Source organism: Pieris napi, chromosome 17 (assembly GCF_905475465.1).
Source record: "Pieris napi chromosome 17, ilPieNapi1.2, whole genome shotgun sequence".
Lineage (NCBI taxonomy): Eukaryota > Metazoa > Arthropoda > Insecta > Lepidoptera > Pieridae > Pieris > Pieris napi.
In genome coordinates, this window is record NC_062250.1 from 3,978,473 (window position 1) to 3,993,067 (window position 14,595).

General features: G+C 32.7%; 1 protein-coding gene across 3 annotated transcripts in view; it reads left to right on the forward strand.

Moving 5' to 3' along the window:
• LOC125057743 overlaps positions 1-14,595 on the forward strand; it is a 124,332-nt gene that overhangs the window by 25,927 nt on the left and 83,810 nt on the right. For all 3 annotated transcript variants that reach the window (XM_047661612.1, XM_047661614.1, XM_047661613.1), the window contains exon 2: positions 7,342-7,375. The gene's annotated coding sequence lies outside the window, so the exon portion shown is untranslated. The remainder of the gene's footprint in view (positions 1-7,341; positions 7,376-14,595) is intronic.

Genomic DNA, 14,595 nt, shown 5'->3' on the forward strand with positions numbered 1-14,595 from the left:
TGTACCCCTGTATTAGCTAACACCTTTATGTCAGTCGTGACACTCATGCTTCCTTATACATTTAGATGACATCATAATAATTATTGCTGTGGAAATGCAACAAGGTTAAACCGAAAAAAATATTTTCCTTTGTTTAAAACTAATGATTTATTATGTGTTCTATAATATGGTATTCGGAGGTTATATAATTTTATGGTTTATGAATTGGCAAGGTTATGAAAGAAAATACATCATGAAACAGATACAGAAATCTGAGGCCCGGACCTAAAATCATGTAACGATGCGTTTTGTATGACTTTGTTCCTTTAGTGTGTTCAATGTAAAAATTTCAGATAGCTTGTAATTCATCATCAGAATCCACTCCCGGTGGAGGACCATAGGAGATATGACTTCCAACTGTTAAAAAAAGAGCATACTTTTACCTCAAAAGCCGGCAAGTCACCCACTAAAATGGGTGTCAAGGGGCTGCGATAAATGCCCTTTTTGTGCTACCCGTAGGTTCTTCCTAGAGGTAGTTCTTCTTCGTTGAGGTCCCGGTAGAATGCGACAGCGACCCCGGAGCCTCTGTAACGCGGCTTTGTCCGAACTACTCGAGGTGGTTTTAGTGGTTATTGCTCACCCAGTCTCTGAAAAGCAGAGATTTTGGCGTGGGTCGAGTCCCACATACCCCTGTTCAGGGGATGCGCAAATGCATTTCCACCTCGGATATCAAAAAAATAAAAGGTTCTTCCTATATAAAAAAACTAAATTTGTGTGTGTGACTTAGACGTCTAAGTCACAATTTATGTTGTAAATGAGTTGTGTTGACTCTATAAATAATAAAGTGTGCAAAAGACACATTGCCGGATGTTAACGTGTTTATAACGATATTTATTTCGTAATTTAAAATTATAAAATTGTCATTAACCCGTGCTTGATGTTATTCACAGAATATATCGAGACTTTTATAATTTTAAATTCAATATTAACTGTGAAATATTGATCGTGTATATAGTGTAATATATTAGTGTTTTACTAATGAAACTGTATACATTGACATCAGCTAATATTAAAGATTCTGTAAGTTATATTCTCCAAGCTTCCAGTCTGATTGGGGCTGATTTTTATTGAGTCTGGCCTCTTCTTAGTGCATCAATGTGTGCGCAAACACATATTTTGTTTATATTCCATAACTTTGATGCTGCAGAATAAGTTCAGACGCAATACCGACCACTTAAAGGCGGTGTAAACAATCGTACAAAGTCGTCTAAAACCTTCATAAAAACCTAAAATTTATTTTTTCGGTATAAAAGTTTTCGAACTAGGTGTAATCATGCGCCCTTTAATGTCCAAGGTCCGTTTATCAAAACGACTGTTAAACACAGATATAAATCGTGGAGTTTAGCCATTTCTACCTACAGTTGTCCGGTCCACTGAGGTAATAATTTCAATCTGTAGCAAATAAATGGGAAAACTTCAATGTTTAAATGCAAGATTCTAAGAAATGAACATTTTAACTAAATCTTTTTACTGCGACTCAGTGTTTTGGCATATTAGATAACCTGTTATGTAGTCATTGTAATTAAGTGTGAAAACAAAGGCAACCATTAGTTAACGGTAGAGAGAATTTCGCATATATATAATATATATACACTCAAAATTCTCTCCATATACCTAATATATAAAATTCTCGTGCCACAATATTCATTCCCTTACTCCTCCGAAACGGCTCGGCCGATTCTCATGAAATGTTTCATGCATATTCAGTAATTCTGAGAATCAGCTACTATCTATCTTTCAAACCCCTAAGTGTTTAGGGGTGTCCACCCCAAAAAATATTGTTTTTTTTTTTTTAACTCCTAATTTTCACCCCTCTACGGTCAACCCCTATTTTTCTTCTGAAAGAAATGTTATCCTGACTTGAATGAGCTAGCAAAAAAATAATGAAACATCTTTAATTACTAAATAAGAAATTTCTAATAATGTTTCTTAATTCTCTTCTGTATACAAACAATATAGTTAATATTTAAGTATAAACTAAGTTATAAGATATACGAGTATCAACAGCTATGAACTTTTTTATAAAAATTTCAGGTGGTCAAGATAATTTTAACTTATGTTAATAACCTCGGTGAGGTTCGTATAAAATTAAATTTCATCTCAGCCCTCCATTTAGAAGTTTCTTTTGAATAGACCTTACTGATTAATTTCCAAAACTCATTCTCAGTGTTGAATGAAACAAGTTTAATTAACACTAAACTTTGTCCTGACTTTGTGAAATTCAAATTGACCCGCTTAGAAATAATTATTTTATCGAATTTTGCATATTTCTTACCTACAGCTATAAGGGTAAAACTTCTTCTTAGAAGTAAAATTGTCACATTTTTGATAGAATCTTGCCAATACTAAGGTATGTATTGATCACTCGAGCTTTAGTCCATTGAAAAGTTACATTTGGAGTTGCGTTTTTTAGAGGACGCAATTTTATTTATGGGACATGTAGGGGGGGTCAATACAAGCTTAACTCCAAGTTTGTGGGGTTGGCGTGCTTGTCCCCCGGCCGCCATCTTGGATAAAGGGGTCCAAAAACCACGTTTTTGGCTAAATCTTCTAAACTATCCATCGTACATAAAACTTGTAAAGACACATTTTGTAGCAAATCGCTGTGTCTACGATTATGTCGATGTAACTTTTTATCATAAATCAAAATTCAAAAAGTTATAAATAAAAAAGTGATAGCTAGCTACCATTCTAATAACTGATTGATAATATAATTATGTCGAAGATTACCATATCAGCAAGTTGTCTGTGGAATAGGCCTACTAGGAATACCAATAAGTAAAATTGTAGGAATAAAAATAGAAAAAAAATTTTTTTTGGAAAATTTGTTTAAAATAAACGGGAGATCTTAAAAGTAAGGTAAAACTGCTGTTTTGATCGGCTTGTCATGAGCATTGACGCACCTAGTCAACTTTAGAAATAGGAAATATTTTCACTTTTTTACTTATAACTTTTTGAATTTTGGATTTATGATAAAAAGTTACATAGACATAATTGTAGGCACAGTGATTTGCTACAAAATGTGTATTTACTTCGCTATTTTAATTAAGTAGTTATTTGTTCTTTCTGAACAATTGTGTTTACTCTGTGATGAAAAGAGGCGGATTAAAGTTGAAACTATTTTCTATTTTTCTTAGTGAAAAATTCGTAATGCGTAAAATAAATTAAAGATTATGGCTGTCAGAAATAAATTTAGACACTCGACTGTAAATTTTTTATGAATAAAAATTAATTGCAAAATATGTTGCTAAGCGCAAAACTCGACGGCTTTACCAATTCGATTTTTGTTTAATTATTATTTGAAGGTTAGATATGAAAAAAAAAATATTCCGGAAAAAGAAACAATCTTTATGGGGTAGAATAACAAATTATTCCATATGTTGGTATGTTACTAAAAAGGTAGGCTAAGTAAAAAGTCATATTAAAGCGAAACATAGTTCGCAGAAGAATCAAGTTCGGGAGCAGCTAGTCTATAAATAAAAACTCTAGGTAAAATTATAGAAATAAAAGAAAGTTACATAACCCCGTTCAAAATCAAGTTATTCGCAATAGGTCAATTAAAAAGTTAACATTGTTAATAAAATTCCTATGATGTAATCTTGCTTCATATAAACAAAAACCATATAAATAACACTCTCTCTTCACCTTTAACACCGTGCTTATGCAACTATTACGAGAATAAACGTCATCAAGCTGAATAATATTCATTTATTAAAAATTTTATATCACACAACTGATTGTGACCGCTATAATGGCTTTGCTGTGTTGAAGCTTTCGCTTTCCATCAAACATAGATGATGGATATCATACGTAATTATCTGTATTGTGAATCGTTGTTAACATAAATATCTGTATTTATTTATTAATTTGCTCAACGGTATTCCTACAGCTACGTATTAAACAATATTCAAACAATTACACTCTACACAAAGGGCAAAAACGGAATACACTAAGCACAGTTTCACCTATACAAATACAAAAAATATACAAAGAATATATTATGTATGTATGTGAATATATGTATATGCACACGTTATAAATATGTTTAAGACTAAAACCATTTGACAGTTTTAAAAGTAACAGTTATTCATTGTATAGTTATTTGTTTTTATATAAATGGAACGAAGTGTAAATAAATAAAAGTAAGTTTATGATAACATGAAAGTGCGACAATTTCCGCTATTTACATCATTATTTTTCGAGAACCGGAAGTGGTAATATAAAATTACTCTACACTCTTAAATAGGCCGATTGCAAAAAGGAGATTCTATTTTCAAATGATGATTTGCGGTTATAGAACGTGGTAAAAATTCGATGATATAAAGTCGAACCGAAGCATAATTGGAAACTAGAGCGATGTGTTGCGGTTGCCAGTGACATGCCCTCATAATATTGCAATTTTAGCATGGTGTAATACTATACTTAGGTCAGGCCCACAGATTAGCTCCGTTTCAGCAAAATGCTGGAGGCGCGGCAAAATTTTTGACATTTTGCGTAATCTGTGGTGAAGTAAATTAACTGAGATACTGTCAAAGGTCATATGGTTCTTTGTTTTGAGTGTTTCCATTATCTTTATCGTGAGAGTAAAAATTAATGGAATTAGGAATTACTACATATTAAAATTATCTTAGTATAACCTCCGGTTCTATTTAAAGTTTTTTTTTAAAAGTTTTGTATATGTGATAAGAAAGGTTACCTATAATATGCTTGTTTGATAATCAGAAATTTGTATCGAACGAAACGAACTTTATATCGTTTGGTATCAAAATAAGTCTTAGCAAAAAAACTAACGACACTTGTCATGTTTTAAAGTCATGTCTTGCAGTAACTAATAAAAAATATAATGTTCCAATCTCCACTAATAACAATTACACTGGGCCTCATAGCCTAGCGGTCTTATTAAGTGGCAGCTACGTGAGGGGTACCGGGTTCGATTCCCGGTTCGAGGGCAAGTTTTAATTTAATTTAAATTTGTTCTCGGCCTTTGGGAGGGTTGTGCGGTACCGGGCGAGTGCCTAAACCGTACATGGAGGACATGGTCGAATTTTCTAAGGCAAAAAGCTCGAATTATAAAAATCTTATACTTGACGCTGGCTTATGCACAAACCGTGCCAAAGCCATAAAAAAAACCAATTACACTAAGCAAAATCTTTATGGATAGTCCATTGATCGAGGAGGACCAATAAAGAAAAAATATTCTAAATGTTATCTTTGATCTTGTCTTGTTATCAACTTTTAATTAAATTTCACACACGTTTAGTGCGCCCTTACACATATTCACACAACACAACCACTCATGCTTTAGTTTTAGTTTAGTCAAAGGATGTAGTCTTCTGTTTGTTTACTTTCTATCCGCGATGTAAGGCCGGACAATATAATTGGAATATAATTTAAATAAAATAGGTAGTAAGCAAAAATCATTTATTTTTGTCACACTCTAATTATAATATTTACTATATTTTATGTCTAATGATAGACTGACAGACCTTTCATTACGAGGCAAGAAAATTATATGGTAAACAGCCACTAATTATTTTAGATAAATACTATTTGATTTATCACATTAAATGTCAGGAAAACAATTTTCTTCATAAATAATTTATTTCAGATCTTTCTAGACTTCTATGTGTTTGACCAATCGATTTTTAGACTTCAAAAAAAGTGAGATACTTCAATGAGTATTTTTTATTCATTTGCATATAACAACACCAGCTTTGAGCCAGTATTGTAGTACCACTATCTGTATTTTAATATTATAAGTCGAATACAAAAAATATGTTGGTACTGGCACTATGAGGGATAATGTGGAGATCTCGTTTGCCACTGAATAATCACAGAACAAAGAAATTCTAACCTATATAAGACATACTACCTTCACATTTAAACAAAGCCGTTAAGTAAACGATATAAACGCAAATCACGTACTTGAATTGAGTTAAAATTCACTTCATAGAATTACGACGGACATTGGGAAACATGATTTCAATGTGATAAGAGTGCTTCTTCGAAAATAATCATATAGACTTGTTTTTATCCGTTATTTTGTAGAATTGTACGCCATTTTGCTTTATTATCTCGGGGACATTCGTATAATCTCGGTGCTCATATGTATGACTAATAGCAATTACGTTCATAATTTGAGGTTTCTTTAAGTTAATGTACAAAGATATATTGCAGCTACGTAGGCCATGGACATTTGAACATAATACTTTAACTACACCAACAAAATATGTATAATCTAATGGTGTCAACGTCAATATCAATCCAGGTGTCTTTGCGTAATCGGGAAAAATCTAAGTCATTTTGATGACTTCTTAATTCATCGGAATTTGCATCTTTTAAGATTTTTATCTATAAGTAAAGTATATAAATTTAATTTGTTTCTTGAAACATTCAGCCGTCTTTACAAAAGATACACACACCTTAAAATTTATACTAACATTTTTTTTCCAATGACCTCTTATAGAGTAGACTCTATTAGACCTACTCCAGTTGGCTCCATCTCTCTCTATTGTTTACTTCTCTAGAAGTATAATAACGTAAAAATGTATTATCACGATTATTATAAGTTTTAGTATTAGTAAAACTAGTAGCTTCTATAGACTTAAACTGAACTGAGAGCAGTGGCCTAGTGGCTTCAGCATGTGTATCGGTCGTAGGTTTGATCCCCCAATTGACTTTCTATCTATGTGCGCATTTAACACTTGAACGGTGAAGAAAAACATCGTGAGGAATCCGGCTTTCCTTAGGCCCAAAAAGTCGAGGCGTATGACAGTGTCTATAAGATTAACAAATTATCATGAAACAGATAACTTTTTTTACGATTTTATCCTCCCGTACGAACAAGTGACCAAAGAAACATTGTTATTCATGTGCATTAAGATATCCCTCGCTAACACTATTATTTTACATATATTATCATTGTTAGAAAATAATTAAGTTATTTAAAGAACAAGCAACCCAGTAATACACTAACAAGGCCCTCGCGTGTCGGTAATGCAGATAACTGCATTAAATTGATGTAAACACTTCAGTATGCCTTCGAGAAATAAAAGCTTGCACTTTCTTGAATAAAACATTATCGTACCGTATTTTATTATGTTTTTGTATTTTATCTATTGCTTGTGGTTATTCCTTTTGATTTTTTAAACTTTATTTCGTGTTTATTATTTGTCTTTTTTTCAATGTGTGCTTCTGTTATTTTAATCTGTTAAACTGTTTCTTCTTATGATGTATAATTTTAAGAATTCGTGAATACTTATATACTTTATACTTCTTATTAAAATAATCTTTACTTTACAGATTTGCCATCACCTCGAAACAGTTATAGATTTCGGTAAGTAAAAAAACAAGACTGATTTTTAACATTAGAACATTATTTCGACCCATCATAATTCATATCAATTATTAGAAACATTTGCTTAAGTCAAGGAAGCCAAAGAAAATATATAAAATTTAGCTGACCTGGCAAACTTCGTTTTGGACTACCCTTAATATTTAGGGGGATGAAAAATAGATTTTGTCCGATTCTCAGACATACCAAATATGCACACAAAATTTCATGAGAATCGGTCAAACCGTTTCGGTGGAGTTTAACCACAAACACCGCGACACGAGAATTTTATATATTAGATATGTTACACATATTATATACTTTTTAAAATATCACTATAGTCTAAATTCATTAAGTAAAAAGATTAGAAATAATCAATAAGCACGCACAATGCTCCATAACCAGACTTCAAAACAAAATTTACGACACTGACCAATCAAGAATTCCATTACCAGCAGAAAACAATCAGTAGAGGCTTCAGCTATATTACCTCGCATGTCTTATTAAGTTAAACCAAACCACATCGGAAACTATCGACCCTCCAGCGCTGGCCTCCATCGGAAATCAAACTAATCGATTTTCATTTCGTCGGCAGGAAATTAAATCCTTTGAGAGTCGTTCCGATAACGGATTTCTGTTAAGCACGACACGTGTTCTAACGTATAGCTCAAACCCCGTTCAAATTTTTAATACTGCTTTATTAAACTCGCCTTCCATATGTAAATCACGGATAGGGGCTTATGAGAAATTGAATTTCATATTTATTCTGTCAATTTCGAACCTAATTTCTGCATTTGAATTTGGTTTTATGAGCAATCACTTCGCTGTAATAATGGATAAGTTTGGGAGCAAAATTCAATATTTTCTATAGTTATGTGGAAGGTTTTATCACTGTGATATTTTTAAAATAATTAAAAGTGGTCTTAACTTTTTGGTATACTGTATTTGTTAATCTTCCTTAGAAACGAAAATCATAATTTCAAATTAATAAAAAACCTTAAATAATTACGCTCACGTAATATTTTCCAAGCATTTTTTTTAAGGAACAATAATAAAAATACTGGAAAATTTCTAGTCTCTTCTATTCTTAGAAAATCACAATTTTCAACATTAATTAGAAATGTTAATAAATATACAGGGTGGTCAAAAAGTCGTGGATCAAACGCAATAGATGAGGTCATCAGCTGCAATTTATATCGTATAACTCAATATTATCTTCAATACACTCAATAAACAACTTTAAATAGTATGTCTAAAGCAAGAACTCATCAGTCCCAATTTAGTGGATATTATGAAAAAGATACAGGATGTAAATATTTTCGATTTTAATAAGAATTAGTAAAAAAAAGTCAATTTTCTTATAAAACGCAAAATAAATTTTAACTCTGCAGGGGTTGAGCTTAGAGACCTCCCGTAGAACAATTTTTTGCAGCTGATGACCTCATCTATCCCCTATTTGCGTTTGATCCACGACTTTTTGGCCACCTGTATAGTATACAACTTAATATTTTAAAACCTCCTTTCAAAATCCCGTTTATAATTGGTACACAACATTCTAATTACACAAAATAACATCTTACCCTTTAGGAATTTCAATTTCGACTAATAAAAATATTTTTCTTAGAAATATTTCAGCAACTGAGTATTCAAGCAATCCCAATTGACATAGATTAAATTAAAGATCTTTTTCGTGTAAGTAAACATGAATGAATGGAATAAAAATGTTAAGGAACACTCTCAGAATTAGATTAAATCAAAGCGGTATTTTATTACTAAAATTTAATAATTAGATATTAGATTTATTTATATTGATAATAATTCTAATACACGATCACGTAGTCAAAGAAAGTTGGTGACGGATGAAATAGTAAATGAAGATTTCGATAATAATTGTTATATATATCCACTATGAATGAATGATCCAATCTATGAATCCTTAAATGTTAATTGTCTTACGGCCAAAACCAATATGCAATCTCAATCCAATTTTAACTGTCATAGACTGACAATTAAAATAAAAAATAAAAATAAAATATGTTTATTATGGAACATAAGATACATGTATCACTTATTCCACGTCATTAAATTTGAATTTGTAGGCATCCCTACTCAAAGAAGACAGAGGGTGTAGGCCGAGAGAAAAAGCCGGCGTAAAAAACTCTCGGTACTCTTTTAAAATATCAAATCATCAAACAACACTTATTTTAAAACAAATATCGCAAATTAATTCAATCCATTTCGAATGAAAAGCATGCCAATATTCAATCCATGGACCAATCTAATTATTCAACCTATCGAAATATTTTTATCGGACCAGCCAAGTTACATATATATACAAAGAAGGAAGAGTCTCTATATACCAGGAGAACATATCGTTTGTGAAGATATCAGCTGGCTTTGTTTAAGACACGGCAAAGGCGAGTGACATAAAGAAACATTTCGATTTGTCCAGCTGAAGGTCTCCCGGGAAATTAGCAGCGGGAGTGACCGCCTGATGTAGGGTAGAGCGGGGCTAGTTGAGCATAGGGGCAAGTTGGGCAATCGAAATATCTCGGAAACTATTCAACTTACGCGGGAGTATCAAATAGCGAAAAGAAGGAGTCGTAGGAGGGTTAATCATCGCACGATAGCTAGTGGCAGCTCGACGAGTGAGTGAAGTGTCACAGCGTTTTGTTTATTTTGTGACCAAAAAGTAAAAACATTGTTTATCGCAAGTTTTCGTCTGTCTTTGTCAAATGTTCTCTGTTTTCAATCAGGACAGTGTTAATCTTCCAGAAGATTATTGTATTTTTGATTTGTAAATAGGTTTTGGGTCTAATTCTAGGCATTTTTTTACAATCCCACTTTTCTTTTAAAATTCCGGGTTGGGGTAAGTTGAGCAACTAACTCCACGACTTAAACAACTGATGAGTAATGAATCTTTTATTTTTTGTTTGGATGCGGACTTACAAGAGGAAGACTACAAGATGTTCTTACACTACTGAATACTTAAATAATGCTGCAAAGACTGTCCACGATAAGGTAAAAGTGTGAATACCGCCGCGAAATAATTCGGTATTGGTTGACTTTGAAATAAATTAAATGAAGGTGATGATTCATTTATGGGCTATACAACACCGAGGGAAGTATATCCTCCCTCACAGGAGGACTCTTTGAAAATATACTTGCTACAAATGGCATTTTTCTCCAAAAGACGTCCGTCGCCTTGCCTAAGAGTGTGCTGTTAAATTTAGCATTGAAATTCCACCTAGCTGAATTGCAAATAAGATGGAAAAGAATGGTTGATTATGTTTTTAAAACAAAAAAATCGTAGCTATCTATACAGTTACCAGAACCCACCAGCCTTGGTAATCTTTTTTAGAAATTATCGTAAGTAATGGATAGATATGGATGCTCATGTTTTGTTTATTTTAGTTTCGGGTAATTATACAAAGAAAATTTCTTTAAGTTTTGTTGTTCTGTCAATAAAAGACTATAAATAAAAAGCTGACTGTCTAACACATATTTTACTTCATCTCAAGTTAACATAGAACCCATGGTTTATCCTAGACATGCTTAGTGCTCAACTTGCCCCATACCCTTGCTCAACTTACCCCACCTATGGGGTACATTGAGCATACTTGACTTTCTGCATTTAAACATCTATAGCTATTATATTGGACTTGTTACAAAAAAATACTATGGACACTTTTGTTAAGGGATAAATTACTAATCCATCAGGACACATAACAACTCATTGAGACTTATCATTAAGGAGCTATATCCAAGCAAGTGAAAAATTGCTCAACTAGCCCCGCTCTACCCTATATCAGATCCCGTCAGTTTCGGGATTGCGATTTTTCTATCGTTATTAACTTTACGGACGGCGGAACACGTGTTTAAAATTGGTTATTACGGACGAATTGGCATCGTACGGTTCATACATGCGGAAATTTTGTAAAAATTTTTGTGATTACATAAATTCGCTTATTTATTTGAGATACCCTGAGGTCGTGCATTCAACCGGGCTGTTTTGGTGTTTCTTTGCTCGTGGGGGGGTGAAGAAAAACACACGTGAAAACCGGCAGGTGTTTCAAACAGATGCGGAAACTAAGGCGACCAATGATTCCCTTATGCCAAAAATTTATTGGATTTCGATGTTGGAATCGTACTTATCTTTAAGTTTCGACTCTTACTTAAAAGTAGTATTATAGGGATTTGAAGTAAGGTTATCCTATATTTAGTTTTTTTTTATATAAAATTTTAATCAGTTCTCCAGAGTTAGACAAGTTATATGGAGGAAAAGTCATATTCCATAATATTTTATCCATCAAATACTGAGTACGTAGATATTAATTTTAGTTTAAGTTATAGTAGAAGCATAACATAACATCATTCTCTCATATAAAAATAAAACAATGGAATTTAATTAATTTTCGCATATCATTTTTATTAACAACATGTTGAAGCAAAAACAGGGGCGTGTTGCCTTGGCCTCAGATATCGTAATCTGTTTCGTGATAATCATTTTTCAGCCGCAGCATCCTTGCCTGACACTCACCATCGTACGAGTGTTAAATACACATAGAAAGTACTGTCTTAGAGGCCTCATAGCCTAGCGGTCTTAGTGGCAGCTAGGTGAGGGGTACCGGGTTCGATTCGAGGGCAAGTTTTAATTTAATTTAAATTTGTTCTCGGCCTTTGGGAGGGTTGTGCGGTACCGGGCGAGTACCTAAACCGTACATGGAGGACACGGTCGAAGTTCTAAGGCAAGCACGAATTATAAAAAAATCTTATACTTGACGCTGGCTAATGCACAAACCGTGCAAAAAAGTACTGTCTATTGATGCACAGCGACCTCAGGGATGAAAGTACGCTCAAGCCACTAGGCCATTGCTCTATATTGCATACTACTACAAAACAAAACGAGGTCTATGAGTAAATTACATACACAAATATAGTATTATTAACACGCTAACGTATTAAATTTTAACAATTACATTCAGTCTTACTAAATAACAGCTTAGAAACGTTATCCTCTGTAGTTTAAAATAAGCTAAAATTACTTTATTTAATTGCTCATTTGTTAAGACATAAACAGTTTGAATTATTATTATGTATGCAACACAATTTTGCATTATATATAACCTTGGTTTAAATTTTATTACATTTTAACATACGAAATACTAGTAGCTACGTCGAAATATTGTCCTGTTTAATTGGTACAGAGTAAAACTCCATTGTAGCAACTACTCAAATCGAAAAAAATTCGACATACTTTTCAAGTATATAAAAATGCTTGAAGAATTTATGTGTGTGCTACATATAAACAATTGAATATTGCTAATTTAATATATTAATAATTAGAAACTGCGTGCGTGAGAACAAAGAAAGGTTGGCTTGGCTTTTTAATTCGATTCTCAGCGATTAAAAATACGCTCCCCGGTTCTGTAACCTTTTAAAACATATTATACATTTCCCCCAAAGATGAAGGGAAAGATGGCTGTAGATATAAAAAAAAATGTGAAATTCCATGGATGAGGCTTTTACCCAAATAATAAATACAGCATTTTTATTTTTATTACTTACATTTAATGTCTTTTGTCGTATATGGAATACCTACAATATTATTTTAATTAAATTATTTCAAACCTATAAATGTATAGTAGTCATAAAGTTTCTAATTGCTTCGTAAATTTAATTCATAAAATTGTACTGGTAATATGTATTTCATTTATATCGATGTAAAGATTTTTAAGCTATTGCATAGATTTTATCGTGGGCTTTGAGCGCGGCGACCGAATCAAGAAATTCCGTAACGAAAAAAACCTAACACACGATGACCTAATATAGGTGCGGCCAATACCCGTTAGAGCGGGACAGAACGCATGCTGCGTCTCACATCGGTTTAGCGTGATCGAATAGGCGTGTTAGTCTGAGTCCGGTAGAGTGGTAGATTGTATTAATATCAAAGAAAAAAAAATACTGCAAAAAATAAATAAATAATTATATTGCATAAGTTTATAAAAAATGCTATGCAATAGCCTTACCGCGGCAGTCCCCGAGTGCCACACGTTTTTTAAAACTAAATATCTACAAACGTATCACAATTTTAATATATTATTACGTCTCCGCATATAAAATGTATGGAGGCAAATTCACCGCTCAAACTAGCCGTATATAACCACTGACCGCACAAAAACCTAATAAAATGGTGCAAGAGTAAATAAAAGTGTTCGCAATAAAACAAAGTTGTCGTGCAACGAGCGCGTTTAACGCCGCATAGTTTTACGAATAAGTGGACTGTGACCGAAGATCGCCTTGAAAAATATTCTAATTTCGCTTTTGTAATTCTCTTGGGCAAGTTATCAATAGAGAAAGATGTTTGTTTTATAAATATTAAAACCGTGAATAACGCGTACTCAAGTCCAAACTAAATAAACTTATTGGCCCATAACTATCATGAGAATATTTTCCGAGTAGTTGTCGCCTTTTATTAGGTTCTGTTACTCATAAAATATGTTAAATATTTAATATAAAAATAACTACAATTAATTAATCTATGTTGACACAAACTCAGCTAGAGTATACGTTGAAGACATGCGAGCATAACTGAAGGCGCAAGTAAGAATACATGTCTTTATATTGCGTTCTATATTTGAATAGACACATAAAATCTGATATAAGCAATGTACTGTGTTTAGTAGCAAAAAATAAACAAATAGGTACAAAGCAGTATTGTATTAACGTTTTCATTTCGAAAACTGATTTCTATGTTACCTCAGTTACATAATATAAGGAGAATGTTGCATGAGTTAACCATATAAGCTCACAGTTTATTCCAATATATCGCTGAAAATCAATGTGACTAAAAGCTAATTCATTTTTGGTTATAGTGCGTAGCTTAGTTTAACTGCATAAACTATTTTATTTCGAAATATCTTAGCTAGCACGCCATAACACCAACGTCATATGCGTATCTAATGTCACGAATTCATACGCAAATTACAGTTTTGTCAAACACTTTCACTCGTCGGTATTCGGCACATTTTATCAAGAGTAAAAGTGTCACCTTACGAAACTACTAGGGTTGGCTGGTCACGTAAAATATTGATAGGGTTGACAATACAATTTCTGTACATCACACTAGGAAAGCTAAAGAAAAAACTACAATAAAACTGTTGTTTATTTGATTTGATACAATAAATACAAGAATAATTCGCTTTTTTATGAAGTGAAAGTAG